The sequence below is a fragment of the Leucopleurus acutus genome, assembly GCF_964270905.1.
Source record: "Leucopleurus acutus genome assembly, chromosome: 15".
NCBI lineage: Eukaryota > Metazoa > Chordata > Mammalia > Artiodactyla > Delphinidae > Leucopleurus > Leucopleurus acutus.
Genome location: NC_139157.1, coordinates 42,448,837 through 42,474,650, shown reverse-complemented (window position 1 = coordinate 42,474,650; position 25,814 = coordinate 42,448,837). Strand labels below are relative to the sequence as shown.

At 38.5% G+C, this 25,814-nt stretch overlaps 1 protein-coding gene across 1 annotated transcript in view; it reads left to right on the top strand.

The window, feature by feature from the left end:
- The window catches only part of SLC35F1 (solute carrier family 35 member F1), a gene marked incomplete at both ends in the record, with an annotated part of 421,977 nt that overhangs the window by 123,686 nt on the left and 272,477 nt on the right, over nucleotides 1-25,814 (top strand). The window lies entirely within an intron of this gene.

Below are 25,814 nucleotides of genomic sequence, written 5' to 3'. Positions count from 1 at the left end.
CAAAGAGTAAATATCTTAAGGCTTTGCAGACCACATGTAGTTGCTGTCACTTCTTTTTTTTTTAACAACTTTTAAAATGTAAAACTCATTCTTAGCCTGCAGGCATTACAAAAAATATGGGCCTGAGCTGAATTTGACCTGCGGGTTGTAGTTTCTCTGCTTTAGAACAAAATCATTAGAAAATTATTCAGAGAGTACATGTTATACTATATGTTTCACCTGAGGCTGTATTATAATCGGGTCCTGCGAGGCCTTTCAGTAACGAAGTCATTTGTGTGTAGTCCAAGACTGATACAGAATTAGAAAGGCAATAGGACTCCACTTTTTAGAAAAATTTTACAACTTCATTAAGATATAATTTATAATCTTCTTACACAGACTTTGGTATTGGGTTATACTGACTTGTAAAACGAGTTGAGCAGTGTCTCATGCCCCTATTTTCTGAAAAAGTTTGTCTAAGATTGGTATTATTTCTTCCTTGAATGTTTCTTAGAATTTACTGGTAAAACCACTTGGGCCTGGAGTTCTCGTTGGGGAACTTTTTTTTTTTTGCGGTACGTGGGCTTCTCACTGTTGTGGCCCCTCCCGTTGCGGAGCACAGGCTCTGGACGCGCAGGCTCAGCGGCCATGGCTCACGGGCCCAGCCGCTCCGCGGCATGTGGGATCTTCCCAGACCAGGGCACGAACCCGTGTCCCTTGCTCGGTAGGCGGATTCTCAACCACTGCGCCACCAGGGAAGCCCGGGGAACAATTTTTGATAAGGAATTCAGTTTCTATAATAGAAACAAGGCTATTCAGTTTCCATTTCTTCTTGTGTCTGCTTCCCTGAATTGTAACTTTTCAAGAAATTTGTCCATTTCATCTAAGTTATCAAATTGGTTGACATAAAATTATTCTTAGTATTCTCTTATTAGCTTTTAATGTCTGTAAGATCTGTGTTGATAAGTCCTTCCTATTAGTGCTTCCTGGTCTCTCTCCTTTTCCTTAATCCGTGTAGTTGGAGATTTGCCAATTTTGTTGATCTTTTCAAAGAACTAACTTCTAGCCTTATTCATTTTCTCTACAGTTTCCCTGTTTTCTGTTCCATTTATTTCTGATTTTACTTTTGTTATTGCCTTTATTCTCCTTTGGGTTTACTTTGCTTTTATTTTTCTAGCTTCTTAAGGTAGACCCTTAGGTTAATTTTAATTTTTTCTTCTTTTCTGTTTCCAAACATTTATGTTTCCCTAAAAGCACTGCTTTAGCTATATCCCACAAAGTTTGATATGTTGTGGTTTTTATCGTCATTCAGTTAAAAGTAATTTATGCTCTCCTCTGTGATCTTGATCCATATATTATTTAGAAATGTGGTTTAATTACCAGATAGTTGAGGTTTTCTTAGATGTCTTACTACTGTCAATTTCTAATTCAATTCAGTTGTGGTCAGAGAACATATTTGTATGATATTTATTTTAAATTTCTTAGGACTTGTTTTAAATCCTGGTTTATGGTCTATCTTGTTAAATGCATATGTGCACTCGAAAAAAGGGTATAGGAACTGGGAGACTGGGTTGACATATATACACTAATATGTATAAAATGGATAACTAATAAGAACCTGCTGTATAAAAAAATAAATAAAATTCAAAAATTCAAAAAAAGAAAGAAAAAAGGGCATACTCTGCAATTGTAGGATGCTGTGTTCTACAAATATCAGTAAGGTCAAGTTTTTTGATAGTGTTGCTCAGATATTTTGTCTTCACTGATTTTATGGTTGGGGGACATCTATTAGTTGCTGAGAGAGGGATGTTAAGTGTGATTCTGAAGTGGTCTGATTCTCACTTTAATTCTGTTAATTTTTGTTTCATGTATTTTGTGGCTCTATCATCAAGCACATACACGTTTATAATTGTTGTTTCCTGATGAATTTTTTTTATCGTTATGAAGCATTTTTCTTTATGTCTGGTAATACATTTTGTTTTGAAGTCTATTTTATCTGATATTAATATACCAACTACAGCCTTCATATAATTAATTTTTGCATATTATACTTTTCCCATCCATTTTCTTTCAACCTTTTTGTGTTTTAATATTTAAAGTGTGTCTTTTTTAGGATATCTAGTTGGGTCTTGCTTTTTATCCATTCTGTCAAACTCTGCCTTTTAACTGGAGACTTTAGACCATCAGCATAATCTTAGACATTTTTGGATATTTCTTTACCATTTTATCTTTTTTTTTTGTTTATTCACTTTGCTTTTTCTTCTTTTGTTTCCCTTTCCTGCCTTCTTTTGGATTATTTGTATATGTTTTGGTATTTGATTTTAAATTATCTTTGGCTTTTGGCTATATCACTTTGAATTTTTTTTTCAGTTTACTTTCAGTATTTGATTTTAAATTGTTTTTTGGATTTTGGCTATATCACCTTGAAATTTTTTTTTCAGTTTACTTAGAGTTAATATTGTACCACTTCAGGTAAAATATAGAAATCTTGCAGTCATATAGATCCCATTACCATGCCTTTTTCCTATTTTTTTTAATATTACGGTTGTCATATGTATTAAATCTACACAATTGAAAGCCCACTGGAAAATGTTACAGTTTTTACTCAAAGCAGTTAGACCATTTAAAAGAATTTAAGTGGGGAAACCACTTAAAGTTGCAAAAGCAAAATATTACTGAGAAACAAATCTCCGTGTTGATCGTTCCTCCAAATTTTGGCTGCCCTCCCTAGTACTTCCGGCTCTTGTTTACTTTTTAGAATCCTTGGGTTGGGTTGTTGCTTTTCCAGAGTTTATAAGCATAATCAGTGTGGAGGGATGGATTGTAGATAAATTGCATTGCCGTGGCAGAACTGGAAGTGTCTAGTACTCTTTTATTAATAAAGAAAAAAGTTACTTCTGTGAAGAACAAATGGTGATAGGGTAGCATGAGTACCAAACATAGTTCTAGAAGTATTTAAATATCTTTTATCATTACAGGAGACAATGTTTACATAGTCAGATTGATTATTCTAGACATCTGGACAGGATAGAATCTTAGAAATTTGGGGCTGGAAGGACATTAAAGGTAATTAATCTAACCTCATCATTTTACATATTATGCCCCAAAGTGAAATTTGTGGTCTAAATTAACTCAGTCCACTTTTATTTTTATTTATTTATTAACATCTTTATTGGAGTATAATTGCTTTACAATGGTGTGTTAGTTTCTGCTGTATAACAAAGTGAATCAGTTATGCATATACATATGTTCCCCGTCCAGTTTTAGATTAACCACACAGTTGTCATAGATGGTATACATATCCACCTGAGTACATGTGGTGAAGTCACAGCCTGTGTCCTGAATGTGGATGTTGTTGCCTTTCCTTAACCCCCAAATCTGAAATTTTGACAAAATTATATGAAAGAGGGAATCTAAACCTATTTATTTATTTATTTAAATTTTATTTTATTTTTTTCTGGGGTCCACCACGTGGCATGCAGGATCTCATTTCCCCGATGAGGGATCTAACCTGTTCCCCCTGCAGTGGAAGCATGAAGTCTTAACCACTGGACCTCCAGGGAGGTCCTAAACCAGTTTCATTAACTGAAATAGAAAACGGAGGAGGAGGAGCATGGTTTAAGGAGAGATAATTAGTTCCATTTTGGACAGGTTATGTTGAGAGTTCCTGCAGTATACCCAAGACACTGATCTCGCTTATTGTGTTTGCAGCTCAGTTGGTACTTGGCAGACGCTGTGGTGTATCCTGCGTGGTTAGTATTCTGTGGATAAGGATGACTTATCTCACTAGGTATAGTGATGGCCATAAGAGAACAGAGCCATGCATTTCACTTTCCCACATGTTCCTTAGCAGTATACACATGACCTGTTCCTAACAGGTGCTCAACAAATATATATTTTAAAGAGTAAATAAATAGAATTGTAACATTGATGACTCTTTTTGACAAGTTGCTTACCTATTATTTGGAACCTTTAAGCACTAACAGAACATTAACTAAGCTCATTGGTTGAGTGCAAGCCTGGGTTTCTACTTGTGTCTACCTTCACCCTTGAATTAGAGTCGGTGAGTCTTAGCAGCAGCTCTGTCACAGAGGAGGACTTTGAATGGGCCTTTATATTTTCCTTAGGTGGATTCTTTTTGCGGTTTGTATAGGAGAAGGTGATGGCATTTTGCGGCACGTAAGTGGTACCTCTTCAAGGTTTCAGGTAATAAAGAGGGAGGGGCTGTGTCTATCTTATTTTGAACTGTTAACCTGGTATCTAGAGCTGTAAACGTCCATAAATCTTTAACAGATGAGTGAATGAATGTAGAGGTTTTCATGTTTTATTGGTATTTCTATACAAATCTGGGATCAAGGGTGTTAGACATATTCCCTCACACTCAATTCTTCTTTTGTTCTGAAAGTTCTTCAAATGTATTGTACATCTATGGAACTTTTAGAAAATTTAACCTTCTGACCTTTGTCAACTTTCCCAGATAGGCGATGTGAAGAAATGTCCTAATGTCCTTTGTTGAGGTTGACAGAAAAAAATGGTTTTTCCCTCTGTCATTGCTTTCAGAATTGCCTTTACATCAGGCCTTTAGGGGGAATCTGATTTTCTCCATTGTCTGTACAGGCTTGACAAGTCCGTGGTGATTACTGACAGAGGAGGGCAAAGAGGACTGTCAGTGGATCTCTTGATTGACCTGAATGCGGCAAACCGGCCGCGAGCTGTGGGCTGCCAGGATGCCCCCTGAGGGGTGTAGACCGGCGCCTGCCAGGATGTGAAGGGAAAGCACTTAGGCAGCCACAAAGCAAGGTCCCCTTCAGTTTGGTCGTGATCCTTCACGCACAGATGGCTCACGTGGGTTCCCATTGTGCCTGTCACCCGTAGCCACGATGGGCTGCCTACCCATGTGTGATGAACCGCTGCTCCACACTAGAGCTGCAGCCCGGGACTCATCTTTGCAACCCTTTATGACGTTCCCTCCCACTTGGTCTCCCCGTCTTTCTTCTTGCGTTTAAACAACTCTTTCCTTTCCCTCCATTTCTCTCTATTTCTCTGAACTCTTTACATTTGTTATGGTGGCCTGAAATCCTTCTCCAGGGCTTTTCCTTTGGGGTCAGGGAAGGTGTTTTCTGAGTCACCAACAGCTGAGAGGCGCCGACCCGAGCATTTGTTTCTCTTTCAGGCACACCTGGTTCAGCCTCAGAGTGGCAGTGTGGTCAGATGCACAGTTAAACAGCCAAAATAATTAACGATTAGTAGCCCAAATATTTGAGAATTAGGCTTTTGGAAAGGAAAAAAAAAGCAGAGCCCACAGCTGCACTTACAGAATCCTCTTTCTCCTCCTGTCTACCCTCCTCACACCCCCAGCTGCTGTCTTCCCCCATCCAATTAGACTCTTACTTCTCAATATCCCCTTTTTCTTTCTTAGCACTTTATCATGAAGCAGAATCAACCTTTCTCTCCACAAGATGTTCTCCTTCTAAGTTTGGAAGGAAGAGAGGGAATTAGGAGCTATGGGAGAAAGGAAGCTTGTGAGCATCCTTTATGTGACAAATTTTGTACTATTATAAAGTACAAAAATCTTTTTTTTTTAAGTTTAAGATTTTTTTAAAGTTTTTTAAGTAAATACTTCAAGATGAAGTCTTGCATATACTTTTGGATAGGAAGAGAATTTTTCAAGAAAACAATTTCAGATTGTTATGCCATTTCTTTCAATGGCAAAATATGAATTTTCAGGGAACTAACTCCTGGTCTGACACACTTACTCTTAAATGATTAGCTTTGTGATATTAGAATTGGTGAAATTTCACATTCTGGGATTGTGCCTTCCATCAAAGTTTGCATTGCTCGTGGTGGAGAGAGTTTGAAATAAGATATGATTTGCCAGCAGGAAGGAAAAACATATAAGAAAGCAAGCGCTCCTAGGCTGCTAGCTATACACATAACAATTTGTCAGTGGTCTGAGTTAAGAAGGTCTAAGACTGAGTTCACTAGATAGATGCTGTTGATGGCTAGGGGGTTCACAAGGGCACAGCATAGAACCTGGCTTATAGGAAGCTCTTGATGGATGTTTAGTGAACGGAACTGATATGGAAACTCTTAAGTCCAGAAATTTACTTTTGCACATTTACTGCCCGCAGCTATTTGTCTTAATTTCTGAAGTCACCTCTCACATTCCTCCTTTTCTTCCCAATCACATTCGCACAAAAAGCCCTCACACTTGACTCCCATGTCTTTGGGATTTACAGGTATTTTCTGCCTGTGAGTGTGTAAGCTTGTGATCGTCTAAAAGGAGGAGGAAGGGGCAGTGTCTCAGAGCATGGGCCCCCCCGCCCCCCTCAGCAGCCTGGACACCTGCTTTGAGGTGCTGCTGCTGATTTTACTCTAGTGAGACTTATGTTGGGGGAATGGTGTTCTTACGTAGCCTGATTCATTTTTCTCCTTCTCTTGACGTTGTCATCATTTGCTCAGTTTTCCAGATACGGGTTATCTCTGGGCTTGACACTGAGGTCAGTTATCAGATGAGAAAAGTAGGTGGTCAGACAGAATATCTTTTTCATGGCGTTATGACTCAACAACATAGTAGTACACCTGCTATATTATAAAGTACTTGAAGCCAAATACTTAAAATGCACAGGCATTTAAAGGAACCTGTGAACATTTTCCTACAGTAATGCAGGGATCTACAGACACATGTCCTTTTGGAATGTGTAAGCAAAGTCTGATATCTTTAACACTGTGACTAACCTAATGCCTTTTCATACGCTGTTCATTACAAAGTAAAATTTGACTTTTCTCAGATCTGACCCTACTCAAAATTTAGTAACGACTGTGGCATATCACCAATAAGGCTGTGATAGTGGTCAAAATTTCACGGTATCATGAAGCTAATACCAGTTCTATTAGTGAGGCTCCTTTGTATTCCTGTCTGTTCTCAAATGAATTAATGATGCTTTAAATATGAGGTTCATAATATTAGTACTCATTACAAAGTGCTTTTTCAGAGAGTAGCGTGGAGATTTGGGCACAGGTTGTGAAGTTGAACAGCTTACGTTTGAATTTCAGGTACAACCTTCACAGCTGTGTGACTGTGGGTGTGTGGCTAAGCCCCCCTAGCCTCAGTTTCCTTATCTGAAAAATGGGGGTAATAGTAACCAATCTCAAAGTTGAGAATTAAACCAGAAAATATATGTAAACCTCCTAGTGTAGTGCCTAGAATACTGTAAGTACTTTACATATGATTGAAGTTAGTAAGGCCAGTTAGCAGGGATTACTGTTACACCCATGTGTCAGATGAGGAAACAAAGTCCCAGAGAGTTTACCCTACTTGCCAAAGGTTACACAGCAATTTAGAGAGTGAAAGTGGGCCTCCGACTAGGTTTTCTGACTCAAATTTCCAATTTTAAGATATATCAAGATTGATTTTATCCACATTTTTCAATTACAGATGGATTTTTGAGACAGGAAAGAAGTCAAGTTTGGTTTTCTAATCTCATTGGAAAGAAATTCTACCCATTTTCCTCCTTCAGCTTCATCTGATCTCTCACTGCCCTGTCTCTGGGGCTGCCAGCTGGCCCTCTTTTCTTCTGCTCCTAATCAGCAGCGTCCCCTCCAGGACTGCGAGGGGTGGGGAGGTGACTGTGTGTGCTAAATAGAGAAGCCCCTCCTGCCTGGGTCTTTACTAGGGTTAGTCTCTCCCCTGGAATCCCAAGCTTCATCCACTTGAAATCCAAGTGAAGAGGAGGGCATTGGAATGGATGAAGACAAGAATATAGGATTTTCTTAGGCTGCTGATGAGTGGCATCTGCCTTGGGGAAAATGGGGCATCTGAGAGCGTGGGACTCAGAGCCATAAGTTTTGGGTTCTAGCTTCTATCTTCTGTCTAATTGTGCACGTCATTGCTCCAGTTTCTGCTCAGTGGCTTCCTTCATAAAATTAAGGGGTTGGTCTGGCTCTTGGGACTCAAGCTCAGAAATCCACAGGCAGGCAGGTCATTTGTGTGGACACAGTGGGCCAAGGCAAAGTGCTTGTGCAGACATGGTGTGAGTGGTGGGGTCTGTGGGGAATTGGGGGGCTGCATCTGCTTAGCTCCAGGCACTGCTGCTCTGGAAGAGAGGGTAATAATCTGTCCAAAAGCAGAGCCTAAGGTTAGAATTTGGGTAATGGCAATTTATTTATTTGGGAATGGGTCCCTGGAAGCGTGGTGAGGAAAGGGGGAAGTGAGACTGGGCAGGAATGAAAGCGAATAAACGATGCATTAACACAGAAGATTTTTAGAGCAGTAAGACTACTCTGTATGGTCCTCTAATGATACAGAGTACATGGGTACATATATGCTTGTCCAAACCCATAGAATGCCCGCCAAGGAGAGTGAACCCTAGTGTAAGCTATGGACTTTGGGTGATAATAATGTGTCAGTGTAAGTTCACCGATTGTAACAAATGTCCCACTCAGAAGGGGGATGTTGGTAGTGGAGGAGGCTATGCACGTTTGGGGGCAGAGTTATAAGGGAACTTGCTGCAGTTTCTGCTCAATTTTGCTGTGAACCTAAAACCGCTGTAAAAAATAGTCTGTTTTCTTTAGGTGTGTTAATGCATGTGGGCAACAGAGGTTTAATCACTCTTGAGAACCTCCTGAGAGACTGGTTACAGCATGTCCCATAATCATGCTTCTGAGGGTCTGGGAGGCTGGTGATGATAACTGTAGGCAGGGAGACTGATTGAGGTTACCTTCTAAGCCATAGGGGATGCAGTGGGATATGGGTGGTCACCAACTAACAGTATCTGCTACCTGACCTTTTGCTTTTTCAAGGAGCCAGAAATCTCACTTTTTATGGGAACTTTCTTGATTTTTAAATTGGCCACTAAGCCTGTTTTATAAATCTGAAAACATCAAATAAAAGATGTTTGTGGGCCATATTTGCCCACTGATCATCTGGGTGGGATATGATGCCAAGTGTTTTCCAAACATTATATTATTTAGTTATTATTTAGTTCTCAAAGGAATGAAAAGGAGATGGCTGCCATCATGATCCATGTTTTAGATATGAGAAAACTGAGTCACGCAGAGTTTGTGGCTTATCTGAGGCCGAGTAGCTGTTAATTGTTGGACCCAGGATATAAATCAAGTTGGCTGAGCCACTGCAGCTCATTGCCCTGGGGTTCACTGATTGCACCCAGACCTAAAGTTTATGGGGAGGGACAAAACCAAATCCCACCAGCAGCTGACTTTGTCCTACTTAAAACTGAACTGAAGCTTTTAGATCACTTAAATTTCTAATCCTGTGATGAAATGGTTTCCAAAATGAAAGTTTAGACACTGAAAAACACATTTTCTCTGACACCAATTTTACTTTCAAGGTATTTCATTCATATGACAGCAACTGGGACCTAGAAGAAAAGCCGTTTATTAAACTAAGTCTGGAGACTTGAATGTATTTTCCTAAGTAAGCTTTGGAAAAATCCAGGGAAAGATGTATTCTCAGAAATTCCAATAATTATTACACACATATTTTTTTTCCAGCTGAACACAGGAAGACAAGAAGCTTTGCCCAGAAATGTTCTATTTTAGTTACTGAAACTCTACTGTTTTGCTATCCCATCAATTCAGACTGATGGGTAGTTCTGTTGTAAACATGTCAAGGTGGGCTGTGGCTATTTTTCTTCTGTTGTTCTTATCTACAGAGAATTTATAACATCTTCTCCAATTCAAAAGGGAATTATGTTTGTAGACATAAAATCTGTGCATTCATCTCACAAATTTGGTGCTCTCTGTATTGGCTTTGAGCCCTTGAGGGATGGCTGCAATTACTAAGTGTGTCTAGGGTATTAGGTTTTATTTGAAGCATTTGAGCCATTTTTGGTAGATATGAACTTTTTGTAGTTGGCTTTTTACATCTTAGATGAAAAATAAAGTTGGCTGACAAACTTCATAAAGCATTTCTTCAAAGAATGAGCTGTGTCTCTCTGAAAGCAAATGTTTCTTTTTTTCCTGGACTTTATTAGCAAATACACATGGTGTCTTCCACTATGGCATCCATCTTTGCAATGATGCAAGCTTACCTATTTCAGCAACCTTATCTGTGGGTAATTCTAATAATCAAGATTTACAACCAGCACTGGAAAAAATAGCAATAAACAAGATGGAACCTGTTTTCAAGGAATTCACTATGTATTGGGGGGATAAAGACAAAAAAACAGAGGAAAACAAAAAAACTGACAATTGTATTACAGTGCAACAGTGCAGTGATAGAAGTCCAGAGGCACTAAGGGCCTTACAGAGGAGGGTAGCTAACCTTGACAGTGAGAGGAAGGCACAAGACCAGAGAAGAATTCTTTTTTTTTTTTTTTGTAACTGTAATAGTTAATATTTATTGCCATTTAATATATGTCAGGCACTGTTTTAGGGTCTTTATGTAATGAATGTTGATCTTTAACATTGAATGATCTCAACCCCAAAGAATTAAAATTGTAAGTTTAGTGTTTTGCCGTTATAAGACCTGTCAACTAGTGTGTCATTGGAGTTCTTCCTTCCTAGAAATTTCTCTTATATAGAAACTATTATATGACGCAGTTGACAAACATAGGGAAGGGAGTGTGGATACGAAAACTCTATGAGCATCTCCTAGACCATTAAAGATTGAATCATTATTTTATAACATAAGCCAAAATTGTGTTTGTTTCTGCTGTATTTGATTAGTGTTTTGTTTAGACACAGAGGGTAGGGCAACAACTCGTCCTCCTCCTCCTACAAAAGCTCCAGGCTTTACCTTCTATCACCTTATCTTTTCTTTTTTCTTATTAGTTATCTATTTTATACACGTTAGTGTATATATGTCAATCCCAATCTCCCAAATCATCACACCACCACCACCATCCCGCCACTTTCCCCCCTTGGCGTCCATACGTTTGTTCTCTACATCTGTGTCTCAATTTCTGCCCTGCAAACAGGTTCATCTGTACCATTTTTCTAGATTCCACATATATGCGTTAATATACGATATTTGTTTTTCTCTTTCTGACTTACTTCACTCTGTATGACAGTCTCTAGATCCATCCACGTCTCTACAAATGACCCGATTAGGACCAGCAAAGAATTCTTGACGCTAAGGAAGAACAGAAATTACCCAGGCAAAGGAAGAAAGGAGAGAAAGAGTGTTTTAGTCAGAGGGAGCAATGCATTTAAAGGACTGGAGAGAAGGAAGCATAAGGCTTGAGGAACTGAAAGAAATTCCCTGTTGAACCCTAGATGGACCAGGGGCTCGGGGGACAGAAGCTGAAGAAGAAGGTGGGGCCAGACCAGGCCAGGTGTTACTGTGGACCATGTTTCTGGAGCTTGGCCTTCATCCTAAGAAGACTGAGTAGGCATTAAAGTGAGGATTCTGTAGACAGAGTATGATTTTTTGTCATTTCCTGTTGATCTTGGCTGGAGAGACATGGAAAGAGAACAATGAATAGGGAGCTCCTGGCAGCTGGAGAGTAAAGAACACATCTTGAGCTGATGAAAACTTTGTGAAATGGGTATCCCTCAGCATATAACTAACTTTAAAGATGAGTACATTGACATCTAGAAGAGTTTTCCCTTCTACTATCAAATAAAGTTATAGAAAAATATGTACATGTTTCCTTAAAAGACTTATGTTAAGAATTTGTGCAATCTAGGTTAAAAATGTACTCTAAGTTTCCTAGTTGTCTAGTTTGTCGACTTCTTAATATTTATAAAGCATTGCCTCTTTAAGAACTGTACCCATTTAATTATCATTATAAATCTGTTTCTCTTAGAAACATATTATTTAATTTTCCAAAAAAGAAGCTTCAAGTATATTTCCTTTTGTTTCTCTATTTAATATGCGTTGAGTCTTACCAAGGACCCATTGTGGAACCAGCCCTGTTGACAGCTTTGCTCAGTACCTCACTGAATAACTGAGTAATTTTTCTAATTATACATTGTATTGAGTGTGATGCTTGTGTGTGTTTTAAAAAGAAAGATAAATAAGAGAATTTTCCAACTGTTGTAGTTAGAAGGAAAATTAATTAATAATAAGTACAAATTTGTCATTTACCAATCATACAGCTATTACTGTGCAAGTCTGGAAGGGGGCATTACAAAAAATACAAAATACGTTATACTTAATCCCTTGCAATTCACCGTACTGGTGAGGAACTAGATTATATATGAAAAAAATGAGGAATAATATACAGCAAATATTATTAAGAGCTAAAAGTTATGGTGGAAACAACAGAGTTCAAAAGGGATGTAAAGAAGGCGGATCTCAGTAAGAGGTAGAATAATCCAGTAAGTGTACAGGAGGGATGCTGGAGCCTGGCTTGCAAGCTGATTTTGGGATGTTAATGGCTTGTCTTGCCGGGGAAGGTTTTATGTGTGAAAATAATCTTGATGCTTATCACGGTGCCAAGGAGAACAGAGTGGAGATGATCAGGAAATATGTGGTCTCAGTACACTTCTTGTACAGGACCAAGCCCAAATGTTTTGCTTTGCCATGATTTGGTTGCAAACTGCCTTCCTAGTCTTATCAAGATCCCATCACTCCTAGGCTTGTCTCCAGTCTGTCATACTTCATAACTCCAGGAGGTCAATCCTGCTTCCTCTCATTTCACAACATCTCCTTAGGCGATTTGTCTAGTAGAGAATGCCCTCCCTAATCTAGATATGTTGGTTAGAAAGACAACTCGCAACTACCTTCCTCTATCCGTCACCATTTGGTAAATATTAAAGCCATTTGGTAATAAACACTACCTGTAAACCACCCGTTGCACAGAAGGCAACTTTATCTCCCCCAGATGCTGTTCACACACAATCTCAAACTATTAAGATAATTAAAACAGAATTAGAAATAAAAGAATAAAAGCTAGAATTTAACTTAAAAGAATCAAAGTCTCCAAGTCTGGACTTTTACTACCCCTAAGACTCTACGTCACTTTCTGCTGTATTAATAAATTCAATACCTAGTTACTATTGCACAGGAATGCTCCAAGACAAAGCAAGTTATAGATGGGAAGTACTTGAGCAAATTTAAAAGAAGCCTTAAAAATATGTTTCCAAATAAGTGAAAACCAGTAGAGAATTTAATATGAGTTATTAGCTAGCATTATCAGATATTATCCCCTTTTCAAATCACTTTCATATCTGACTAGTAAGAAAAGCAAAAATAAAGTTTAAGGACAAAGTTTGTTATCAATTAAATGTATTAATTCCTATATATTATTACTATACATTTTGTTTCTTATTTAAGAGAAAAACTATTTAGGTGTGAAAGAAAACCAAGGATTTAAATATTAGTGTTATTTTTGTTATATGAGGCAGGCATAAGAATTAGAATTGTATAAGTTAATAGTTAATCCTGGGTTATCACAGAATATCAGTTAACATCTTTTTCAGAAAATGTAGAAATTCCTTTCCTATTATATATTTGCAATGAGGAGAACTTTTAAATGAGGTAGTCTTTTCCATAATCTCTCAGTTATGTTCAAAGAATGTTTGTCCTTTTCTCAAAGCACCTTGTCTAAATCAACGGTGCATAAAAATAATTACCATCAGAGAGAGGGTTCAGATGGCAGCATAGGAAGATGCTGCACTCTCCTGTTCCCATACACAAGTCTACAACCACACATGGAATAATTCTCCCTGAAAACTAGATAAACATAGCCTGCACAATAAAGCCTAAAAGGACAGCATCAAGACAGGTAGGAGAGGCAGAAATACGGCCTCGTCGAGGGACAAGGGATTTGAGTTGCACATCAGGCATCCCAACACCTAGATCCTGAACAGGAAAGACGAGCCCCCAAAACACCTGCCTTTGAAATAGGACATACGAGCAGGAAAACTATAGAACTTCAGAGAACAGAAAACCCATTCTTGAAGGGCTCACGCACAGACTAACTCAAGCCCCAAACCAGTGCAAAAACACCAGATTGAGAAGTGTGCAGACCATAGGTGAAGGGGGGCCCACGTACTAATCTTGAAGCGTCTGCCAGAGACGCAGGAACCAGTTGAGATGCTCCCTGGGGGCTGAGACACCGGCAGGAGCCAATCATGTCATCTCAGGCTACCTTGCTAATACAGGTGCTGCTGGGCACCAGTTTGGAATTCTCCATCTAACCTGTTAGGGTGAGCGGGCACAGCCTGCTGAGAGCCTCACCTGTCCCTGTGCCTCGGCTGGGCCTCACAGCCAGTCAGGCTAAGCACTGCCCACCAGTACCCCATGGCAGCTGCCTCTGGGCCTGCAGCCATTCCAGGGGCCAGCTTTGCCCACCAGTGCGCCACGGCAGCTGCAGTCCTGCCACAAGAGCAGGGTGCACACAGCCCACAGAAGGGACAGCCTTTGGCTCTGGTGGCCAGGCAGGACTGTGCTTTCAGAGCCCCATGGGACATCTCCTAAGTAAGGCCATTTCTTCAAGACTGGGAGAGAGAGCTGATATAGCTAATACATAGAAATAAACAGAAAATTAGGCAAATCGAGGAGACGGAGGAATATGTTCCAGTCGAGATAGAAACCTCAGAAAAGGAACAAAATGGAGAGAAGCAATCTTCCTGATAAAGAGTTCAAAGTCATGGTCATAAAAGCTCACTGAACTCAAGAGAAGAATAGATAAATGTGTAATAAATATCTTCATGCATGTATTATTTTTATGCCTGAGAGTTTTTTTAAGATAAGTTCTCTAATTACTGCGTCAAAGTGTAAGGACAGTTTTATGATTCTGGATATACAATACCATATAACATTCCAACATAGTAAAATCTAGAAATACATCATTATTTTCACAGCAGTATATTTCTGTGTTATGCCACGTTGATAGCACTGAGAATTTTCCTTTTTTTTCTAATTTAATGTATGCTGAATGGTACTCTATTGTTATTTTGATGTCCATTTCTTTGATAATTAGTAAGACTGAAAATTACTCCATGTGTTTGTTGAACATTTCTCCTTCCTTATCTTTGGAGACTTGGCTTCTAGTCATTGATTTCTCTTTTGGAGTCTTGATTTCTTTCTCGTGGTCATCATAAGTTTTTGCAGTTGGTTAGTAATAAGCAAGGTTTTGGGGGCAGAAAAAGCACTTTCTAGACAATGTGGCATTCAGAAAGAGGGAGCCCTGGGAACAGAGTTTATTTGGCTGGGGTAAGACAGCCTGGCAATAGAGTTCTCTCCAATAAATGTCTGTCCATTGTGTGAAAGGAAATAAAAAGGATACTGCTTTAGTCACATATACTACAGTTTCAGAATCCTTTAAAGAATGTTTTTGACTATGTGATTGAAATGTTTTATTTAGGGATAACATATAAAGGTTGTTTTCCATCTTGGAATACACTGGCGCAATAAAAACCCGAGATTAGAGAGAGGAGGTCATTTTTCAGTCTTGCATCTCTACGTGGCATTTTGGCATCAAAGATGATGTGGATCTTTGTGGGAATTGTTTACCCATGTACCTCTATTTCACATTACCTGTCACCTCATTCCCTCTCTGACACTGATTCATCTTAATCTGTTAGAACTGGATGAGTAGCAGGTTTGACATGCTGGCATGCTCCATTTTCCTAACGGTACGAGAGAAGCCCGCTGCTGGGTTAACTGCGTGAGTTAATCTTCCATTCTTTTCAACCAATTGATGAATATGTCTGGGTATTTAAAGAGTGTTTGGATATTAACATCTAGTTTGGAATATTAGTAGATGTTACTTTATCAGTGTTAGAAGATTTATTTGTTATTAGATTCTACTTTAAAGTTTGAATGGGTAGGAGTATTCTTGAGGATGTTGTATTTAAACAATGAGTCATGAAGCATCTTAATGTAGTTCTGGTTGGTTTATCAATGGTGTCATTGATTAAATATTTATACTACAGGCATTGTTTTTTATTCTTGGTAACTTTTTTTTTATTTAGCCAGATTTTGATTTAAGGAACCTGGCTTTGATAGTATAGTGAACATTTGGAAGAAAAGCCTCCTTGATATTGGATGTCTCTGAAAGTCGTTGTTGGCCTCTCATATGTACTCTAAGAAAGAGGAACTTTCATTTTAGGAAGAGACCTATTTCTAAAGTTACTAAGCATTTTGATTTTTTTCAAATAGATTTGGCAATAACAGCATGAATCATAAAAATGCTTAGTTATCTTGTAAAAATGCTGGGAGACATCTTCAATCCAATAAGTTATTCTTGGAAATGTTGCCTTTAGTCTGGGTGATAAAGCATCAGATCGTCAGATGCCTGAGCCAGGGCTGCAGATTGTGAGGCAAAGTTAGTGGCAAGTCATGGACAAGGCTTGAGCAAAAAAATGTGTTTGGACAAGAAGGCCTCTGGAGGGAGCAGTTCCTTGGTCATTGACCAACACCCACGACCAAACCAGGTGGGCTGAGGGATGGTCCCAAGCAAAGGTCAAGTGTCAAGTTTGCCTTTGAATCCATGACAGGCTGGACTTTGGTTCATAGTCAGAAGTCAGGGCCAGAGACACACCGATTAGGAACCACTTCTGTGGCTTCCAGGAAAAGAAGAATCCTTGTGGCTTTTTCTCTGGAATGACTTAGCTCCTCCTCATCAGGCTTGTCCTTGGGTTGATAAAATCCCAAGATCTTTGATACTAAAGATCTCAAAATGTGCCCTGAGCTTCTGAGTGTGTCCCTACTTATTCAAGGCCTTTTCATTTCTGTCTGGAGTCTCTTCCAAATGCGAAGGAGCTTAGGGGCAAGGCATAGGTTGCCTTTTTTTCATGAAATCTGCAAAGTAAGGAGGCAGGGGAGATCAGGAAACTAGTCCAGGGTAAAGCCCACCAAAAACCTAGCAGGCAGAACTGAAGTGGCGCTCTGAAGGATGGAAGCTGGGTGGGAAGGTGGCATTGAGGAGAAATCTCAGATGTGTGATTTTCACCAGAACAGGACAAGATTACCTGGAACATCCAATGCAGGTGGAGTCTGGAGGAATTCCTAAGGTGCTGACTTAAGGACGCTTTCAAGAGGGTGCCTGGGGTTGACCTCTTGTTGGGCAGCAAGATATTAAGGGTTTTCAGTCAATTCAGACAATGTTAGGTAGTACTGATGTTATACCTTTTATCTCTAACATATAAAATTATTTTTGTTTTTTTGTTATTAAAATGTCTTTTGCTTAAAATACAGTTTAAATATATGATTTTATTTTTTGTGGCATTGTTAAAAAATATTTTGTTCATTTTATATCCTTTTAACTATAACATCCTTCTACTTTCATTAAAAATTAGTACTGTTTCTTTTAAGAAATAAATCCTGACTCAGTATGGATAGATTGATATACATCTGAAAAGCAATGCTAGTCTCATAGCATCTATTTAATATTTTGGATTAAGGAAACATAAAAGAAGTCATTTTGATATTTAGCTCAGTTGATCACAATCTCCCAGAGGAAGGCGGTCCTCTTTCATATTCGGGATAGCGCTTTGCGTCTATGAATATTCAGCCAACACTAAATCAATCTATAAAGGCTTGTTAGAGGGCAGTTTTGCAACTCAAATCTGGTTGCACTCTCAGGCAGACAGAATAACCACAGGCAACTCTATCATAATAAATGGTGAAGTTGATACCTTGTATTCTAGTTCAGTGAACCTAAGAAGAGTGTGTGTGTTCAAGTGTGGACGAGAAAAATGGTTTGTATTTATACAGAGACTTTTATGGGAATTTCCGTGAACTTGATGATAACTGTCTTGATAATTAATGCGCCAGGGTAGCAGAGAATTGCTTTTTATATTGTACCAGTTTTGCATTTGGGAAAACTGAAAACAAAAATAATAGGAGTGCTTGTCCTTGTTTTGTTTACTAGACCTTGTTGTTTGGCAGCACTGACAAGCAGGAAAACGTTAATCTTTTTACTTTGTCAGTAATAGCTGTTTAAAAAAGAACAAGCAAATAAGGACAGCAAGAAATTAAAGATGGAAAGTGTGCTGGTCCTAATGGAGTTCTCCACATATAAATTTGGTGATAATGAGATAATTGCGTTTGGGAGTGATTACTTCTGCCCCGTGTAAATTTTGACTTCTCGTACACTTTACTCCCCATGTAAAGTGAATGAGAAGGCCGCCTTTAAGGTTGCCATATCATATGAACCATTTAGCAGGAGCAAATAAAATTAGGCACTGAATTAGTTTGATTAGTGTTTACAGTACTGTTGTACCAGTGTCATGCTAGAGATGTTTGTAAGTTGCAACTCAAATGCTTTAATACAGGCTCTGATAGTAATATTAGATGGAGGTGGTACTGCACAGGCATGAGATCCTACCTGGATAGAGTCACACTTGTGCCAATCCTAGAGGATCCTTCTGGTGGCAGTAGTGACCTTGATGGCCCTGAGCAGGAGGAGGGGATGCTGTGGAATTTCAGGAGAATGTTGAACACTGTGGGATTCTTGCAGATGAGTTGTAAGGCAGAAAGATGAAGATGTAATTTTGTAATGTAAATTAACCATCTAAGAAAATATAGTGAAAAGAAGAAATTCCTCTTCCTAATTTGAAATGCGATTAACCTGCCAAAAAGCTATTGCCTTAATCTCTATGTTTTGTTAAATGAGGTTTCAAAAAGCAGTGAGAAGTTGCCGTGGTAGAAGTAAAATACTGGAAAAATTTCGATTCCAAAGGTTCTGGGAAAAATCCGGTGGAAGAGTTCTGGTGGTCGTGTCCAGTACATTGTGTTGGTAAAACAAGTTAATGATTCTTCGTAGGAAAGTCTGAGCAGTGGAGACAGCTGTGTACCACAGGAGGAAGAGACATTTGAGGTGTGAATTTCTGCTGTTTAGAAGCAGGTGGCTCATTTTATTACATATGAAGAGTGACTTATTATTATTATTTTTAACATCTTTATTGGAGTATAATTGCTTTACAATGGTGTGTTAGTTTCTGCTTTATAACAAAGTGAACCAGTTATACATATACATATGAGGAGTGACTTATTACATAGGGCATGTGCATCTTGTAAATTACTGTTTTACCTTATGGACTAGTCTGATCCCTGTCTTATTTCCAGACATTTGTGTTTCATAGACCCCATTTCTTCATTTCTTCTTTTAATCCCATTGCTCTGTATGCATTCCTGCAGACCACCTTGAGATTTTTATGAAACAAGGTGGGGCATATATAAATAAAGTTGAAAGTACTTAGAGAATACATTATTCATCAAGCTATTAGGACTTTCCAAAGCATCTTCACAGTTGTTAAGTGAATATTTCTATTGTGAGATCTTTAAGTAGCTCGAAATAGCCAACTTATAAAAAGTGCTATTTGTCTTGATAATCATATTTTTCTTTCTAATAAATCTTTACTTTGCTGTTTTTCTGTTGGCCTCTGATATTACAATAAATTGGAATTACGAGAATAGTTCTTAAAATAGAACGCAATTATTTTTTCTATAATAAGATCAGCTTTCATTTAGTTTCAGCGCAATGAAAATATAATGAACATTTCAACTTCAGAACATAGAATCTGGAGAATTTTGCTGTCAGTACCAAAAGCTATTCATAACCTTTTCAAGATATAACAAAATATTTCATTTCTCACTGAAATTTGTGGGGATTTAAAAATATTCTTCTGATAATGAAAGATGTCACAAAGTTAAACTCAGTGAGATGATTTATTGCAATTCATAGTTATAAGAATAATTTAATTAGTTATTCAGGATGTGAGAAGGCATACAGCACAATATTTAATCCCTGAGTCCAGTAAAAATGTATTCCACACGTTTGAGGTACCTCTCATATTCACTGCGACAGAACAGAGAATGTACCTTAGCTGGGACTTCTGTCAACCTTGTATTCACTTACAACAAAAAATAAATATCAGATCATGTTGTTCAGTACACTGAGTCACTAAAGGAGAATGACTTCTGTATAATGTCAACGGCGTCTTCCCAATCTTCCCAATCTCACTCTCAGACTCATACCTCAGTAGCACAAAGGGGAAAAAGGCTAAAGAATACAACTTAAGGAAGACGAAGGCTAATTCTGTGGACTGTCACCTTGTAAATTGTTACAAAAGGCTATAGTAAACTTTCTTTCCTTTATTCTCTTCTATGTTAAATTGGAATCTTAAGGTAAATGCCTTATTGATCAGATTCTAAGATGCTGTATCCGTGCAAACCAGGTTATGCTGTGTTAAGAACCAACTGCAAACTCTCAGTGGCTCACAGTAACCATGTTTGGATCTTGTTCACTCAGTATGTTCATTGCAAGTCGGCACCATAGTTACTCAGAAACCCAGGTGCGGGAAGGTGCCATCTCCACCCATGATTTCACAAGTGCTGAGGCAGGGAAAAAAGAACATGGAGTCATGTGCTGGTTCTAACATCATCATTTCTACTTACGGACACACCACTTTCCAGCAAGCAGAGGATTACAAAATTCTACCCCCGTACCAGAGCAAGAGACCTGGCATATGTAAACATCCCTAATGGTAATCAAAGGGGCCACTGATTGAAAGATGTTCTACCTGTCTAAAGATATCAAGTTTAGAGAGATGGGAGAAGAAAACATTGTATTGTGTACCCGTAAGTCTTATAAACTACGCATTAGGGCTGCATATTAAAAACATTGTTTATATCCTCAAACACCTTACATTTTGAAAGGGGAGGTAAGGATATAATTATATGAGACTAGATGATGATATCTGGTTAGAGAGAAATATCTTAAATTATAAAGATAAAAGCCACATAACATAACAAACAGGGAAAAACCTGTACTTTAGAGTTGAGCTCGCACATGTTCCCTCCTTCTTAGTAACTGTATGATTTAACCTCTCTGCTTCTGTAAACAGGGAATAATATCTGTACCACTGTGTTATCGTGAGGATTAATAAAATGGCAGATATAAAGTGCCTGCCACATAGTAGGCACTTGATCAATGGTTATTATTAGAACACTTTAACATACAAAGTATTTTGCTTCAACACAGCATACATGTAGATAGGCTCTTAATAAATGAGTTTAATCAAATGTGATGTTTTCTATTCCTGGTGGATATAAATCCAAGTCTACATCTGATGTCATTATTTCCTTTTAAAAGATAAATGTATTCCAATGGTAGTGTATTTTTAAGTGATTTTTAAAATTGTCCTTCTACCACAACACAAAAGATACCCATATTCCTATTGTGCTGGTCATTTTGCAATGGCTAGTGTTATTTATCATCTAGATTTACCCTAAAACACTTAGAAACCTCAAGCATTTGGCCCACTTGATAAGATTTTGTCACTTTCATAAGCAAAAGAGGCCTAAATGAGACAATATGAAACAGATGAATGAACGAATGAATGAATCACAAAAACTAAATTTTTGTGAAATAGGACGTAATTCTGTTTAATTTTGCCAGCTTGAATTGAGGATTTTTATTAAAACAGAGAAAACAGCTAACATGCATTAACTCATTTAATCCCCACAACAAGAAGACATGTGCTACTCTCTTCTACATTTTACAGACATGGACACTAAATTAAGTAGCTTGTCCATGGTTGAACAGAGAATAAGAGGTTGAGCCAGGGTTGAAATCATGCAGTGTGGTCCTCAAGCCAAAGCTCAGGCACCATAGTTCTGCCACTCCTTCATTCATTCATTTTTCTTCTCTCTCTCTCTCTCTCTCTCTCTCTCTCTAGTAAAATCATTTGCATTTCACAGTTCCAGATGTACTGCAAATCCTCTTGATAAACTTGTTGACAAGTTCAGGCCAAGTGAGGGTCACAGAATGGACAGGCATTAGTAAGCTCAACTGCCTTCCCATGCTAAGAAGAACATTAAAAGGAGCAGAATGGACTATCTACTCCCCAGAGAGGCTGGAGGCCACCATCATAGAGCCCTTGAACTCTTAAGGAATATCTTTTTAATTTTTCTAATAGGAAGATCAGAAAGATTTTTGAAAATGAAAAATAGTCTGAAAATATATGTATATATTTTAAACATGAAAATATCTGATTTTTTAAACAAAACACCGTAGTTCTAAATGAAAATATGACACTAAAAGAAAAACCTCATTTCATAAAAAAGATCACATAAAAGATGTGATTTTAATTAACGGAGAGGTTGATTGCTCATGGTGTCAAATAATTAACAAGTGAAAAAGAAAAACCACCAACTCCTGAAGTTTCACTACATCAATATTATTTGATACTTTCATTTATTAAAAAAAATTAGAGCAAGATATAATTATTTTTAGGGGATGTAGGGTATTTTATTAAAGACATTTTATTTATCTCCTAATGCATGGTCTTTGGGGGTATGATATGTCATATAATTCTTCTGTTTCTCATGCTTATATTAGAGAAAAAAGCTGCTAACTTTTAATGTCATGTTGTTGTGTAGTCACCAAAAGATTGGAGAGCTACAGTCTATAATCAGAAGAGGAGGAAACAGAATCTACTTTGGGTGAAACTTTCCATAAATTTCCTTATTTATCTTATACTTCCCCATACATTTTCATATTTAATTTGTCATCGGATGTGCACAGAAATATTCTAAATTTTTTCCACTATAAGTTTTCAATGGAGTAAGGGTTTATTACTCCATTATAGAAAAATTTGAAAACAGAGGAGAGAACATTTTAATTAGCAAAAAACTTCCTCTCTTTCCTTTCTCTGTATGCTACTGTCCTCAGCCGGGTTCGCTGCCTCTCAAGGCTCCTCTCTGGGGCTGCTCTAAAGTTAAGGACCCAGAGCCAGACAAATAGGCAGAATGTCCCGAAAGGAGATTGTGTAATATGTGTGCATTTTCTCTGTATTTTTATTGACATACTTTTCAGTTATTCACTGTATAAAAGACTGATTGTTCCAAAATTCCTTCACCACACCCACGCCCACCCCTACCTCCCATATCCAAGCTTTGTAGACTGCTGGCTGCAGCATTCTCACTCGGCGAAGTCACTCTTCCTTCTCCTCAAAATAATCACTGAGAATTGACTATTGTAAGGAACTGCTGCGCATAACATTCATCTTTTAATATTTCATCCAGGAGAGGGAACGGTGGTCTGGTGCTTCCAGGATTTTTGATAACACTCTGAAATCAGATGATGTTTTTAACAAAGACCTGAAGAGAAACTTGGGATGATTTTGGAATAATTTTCTTGGAAACTTAGTATCAACTTCTTTTTCTAAAAATTGAACTGAAGGTGTAATAACACACAGGAGTGACATGATTAAATCATGTAAAGAAAATGTCTGGCAAGACTGGAGAAAGCAAACTCATTACCTCCTTGACAGCTTTTGATCATTTTAATTTAATGGCTTTTGCAGAATTGGGGATTAGTTTTGCATCATAGCCTGACATAGATAGTAGCTGATAAGTTCAAAGCCACAGTACACCTACCATGGCCATCGCACCTCGAAATACTCCTTAGAGTTGTCCAGGGCCCCCATATATTTGGCGGCTGGCTGTCGAACAGCACTAGTCTATTGTGCAGGTGACGGGAGGACAAGTGAGAGGCAAATGTGAGTGACCCAAGCTGGGCGTCGGTTGTCCCAGTGAGTGCATAGTGGATGCTTCTGTTAGCAAGTCTCAGGTCTCGATGGATTCTGTCAGATACCTAGGGTACTAGAAATTTCAGATCTAGGCACCCTAGGTCTGAATAATAAATAACGAAGCCAAATTCTGAACTTGTATTCTGAACTTTGTAACAGCTCTGAGGAATTTACCACTTTTTACGTTATACCACATGCATATTGGTTATCTGTTGTCATGCCTTTTTTCTCTTCCTGGCTACTAAGGGCTGCTGTCTTGTATATATTTTCATCCCCCTCAGTGTCTAGTACTTATTGGCTACTTGATCTAGATGTGCTGAATTGAATTACCCAAAGTGCAGGAAACCAAATGAAAGGTTCCACCACAGATTGGTGTATTAGGGAACAGTCACACAGCTAATTTAGATAATTTGGGATGCAAGTGGTGAGGAAAGTTACCATATTGCCTGAATTAGTTGGATTTACTGTGGGGAAGAATCCTAAATTACTGCATGATCCTTCACTAGAGACTGATAATGGAATACAAAGAGATGATAGAAGCCTCTAGCTTGTAGGTTAGTGCTGTATTCACTAAATGTATCACAGAGAAATTCCCAGGTAGGCAGAGCAGAAAAAAAATCCTGCTTTTGGATATTTTAGTGCAGGATAGTAAACTAAACATGAATTTATTTTCCAATAATCCATAATCTGTCTTCTACAAAAACTAAGAGATATTCAAAGATAAAAAGGGCTGGATTAATTTAAAACATGATTTTATAGGCTTTTTTTCCCTCTGCTGTTTGGTGATTGATAGATTTATACTGCATTGTGTTGCCTCAGTTAGGCCCTGCTCACAACAAAAAGGTGTTCTGAATAATAAATAGAAAGCTGTAAAAATAAAAGTATTGTTATTGAGCAAAGAAAAGATTGAGCTGATTCCTTATTGGAAGATTTACATAAAATTGGTGGAAATTTTTTCAGCTAATTAAATTTAGTGGAATTTTATTGTTACAATTCAGATTAATTTAATAAATATTAGGTAGTGATTTATCACCATAGAATATCTTAGATTTGTTAAATTATGTTGTTGATTTGAGCTATTCATTTTTGCATAATTTTGGAAGTAGATAAATCATGACTAGTGTAACTGAAGGATTTTTTTTCTCCTGCATGTAATTTTATAACTCTGTTAGAAGATTTTGTTTGTAATCAAAAATAAGACATGGGGCTTCCCTGGTGGCGCAGTGGTTGAGAGTCCGCCCGCCGATGCAGGGGACACGGGTTCGTGCCCCGGTCCGGGAAGATCCCACATGCCACGGAGCGGCAGGGTCCGTGAACCACGGCCGCTGAGCCTGAGCGTCCGGAGCCTGTGCTCCGCAGTGGGAGAGGCCACAACAGTGAGAGGCCCGCGAACCGCAAAAAAAAAAATAAAAAAACAAAAAACAAAAGACATCTAAACCTGCATGTGGTTTTTTTCATTATATTTTATAGAGTAGTGGTTACCAAAGCATGATCCTTAGATCATCTGAACTGGATTCAGCTGGTGTGCTTGTTAAAAATGACTTACTGAATAAGAAATCTAGGGGGGTGGAGTGGAGTGGAGTTCCAGAAAGTGCACTTTTAACAAACACCCCTGGAGAGTCTTATACAAAGTGTTACAGACTTTGAAAGTAATTTTTTTTTTGCGGTTTGCGGGCCTCTCACTGTTGTGGCCTCTCCTGCTGCGGAGCACAGGCTCCGGACGCGCAGGCTCAGCGGCCATGGCTCACGGGCCCAGCCGCTCCACAGCATGTGGGATCTTCCCAGACCGGGGCACGAACCCGTGTCCCCTGCATTTGCAGGCGGACTCTTAACCACTGCGCCACCAGGGAAGCCCTGAAAGTAATATTTTTATAATATTGGGATTTGGCTTATTTCTAATATTTAAATCAGTTAACGACTAGGCAACTCAGTTGAAATATAGAGCCACAGCATCTTCAAAAAGAAAATCTCCATTATTTGATGTCAACAGAACATCTAAGTGAGAAAGACAAAATTTCCTCTTTTATTACTGCTTGAACTGCAAGTGGCAGGGAACTGCAGGTGGCTTCTAGAACCTGAAGGCAAGCTGCAGCTGGTAGTTAGTAAGAAGCCAGTGTCCTCAGTCATACATCTCAAGAAAATGAATTCTGCTCACAACCTAAATGAGCTTGGAAATAGTTTCTTCCTAGTTTAGCCTCCAGATGAGAATGCAGCTCAGCCAATACCTTAACTGCAGTCTGGAGAGACCCTGAGTAGAGAATCGGCTAAGCCGCGTCTGGGCTCTTGCACCACAGAAACCGTGAGATAATATATGTGTGTGTGTTTAAGCCACTAAAGTGGTGGTAATTTGTTTTGCATGAAGAGAAAGATGAATACAAAGC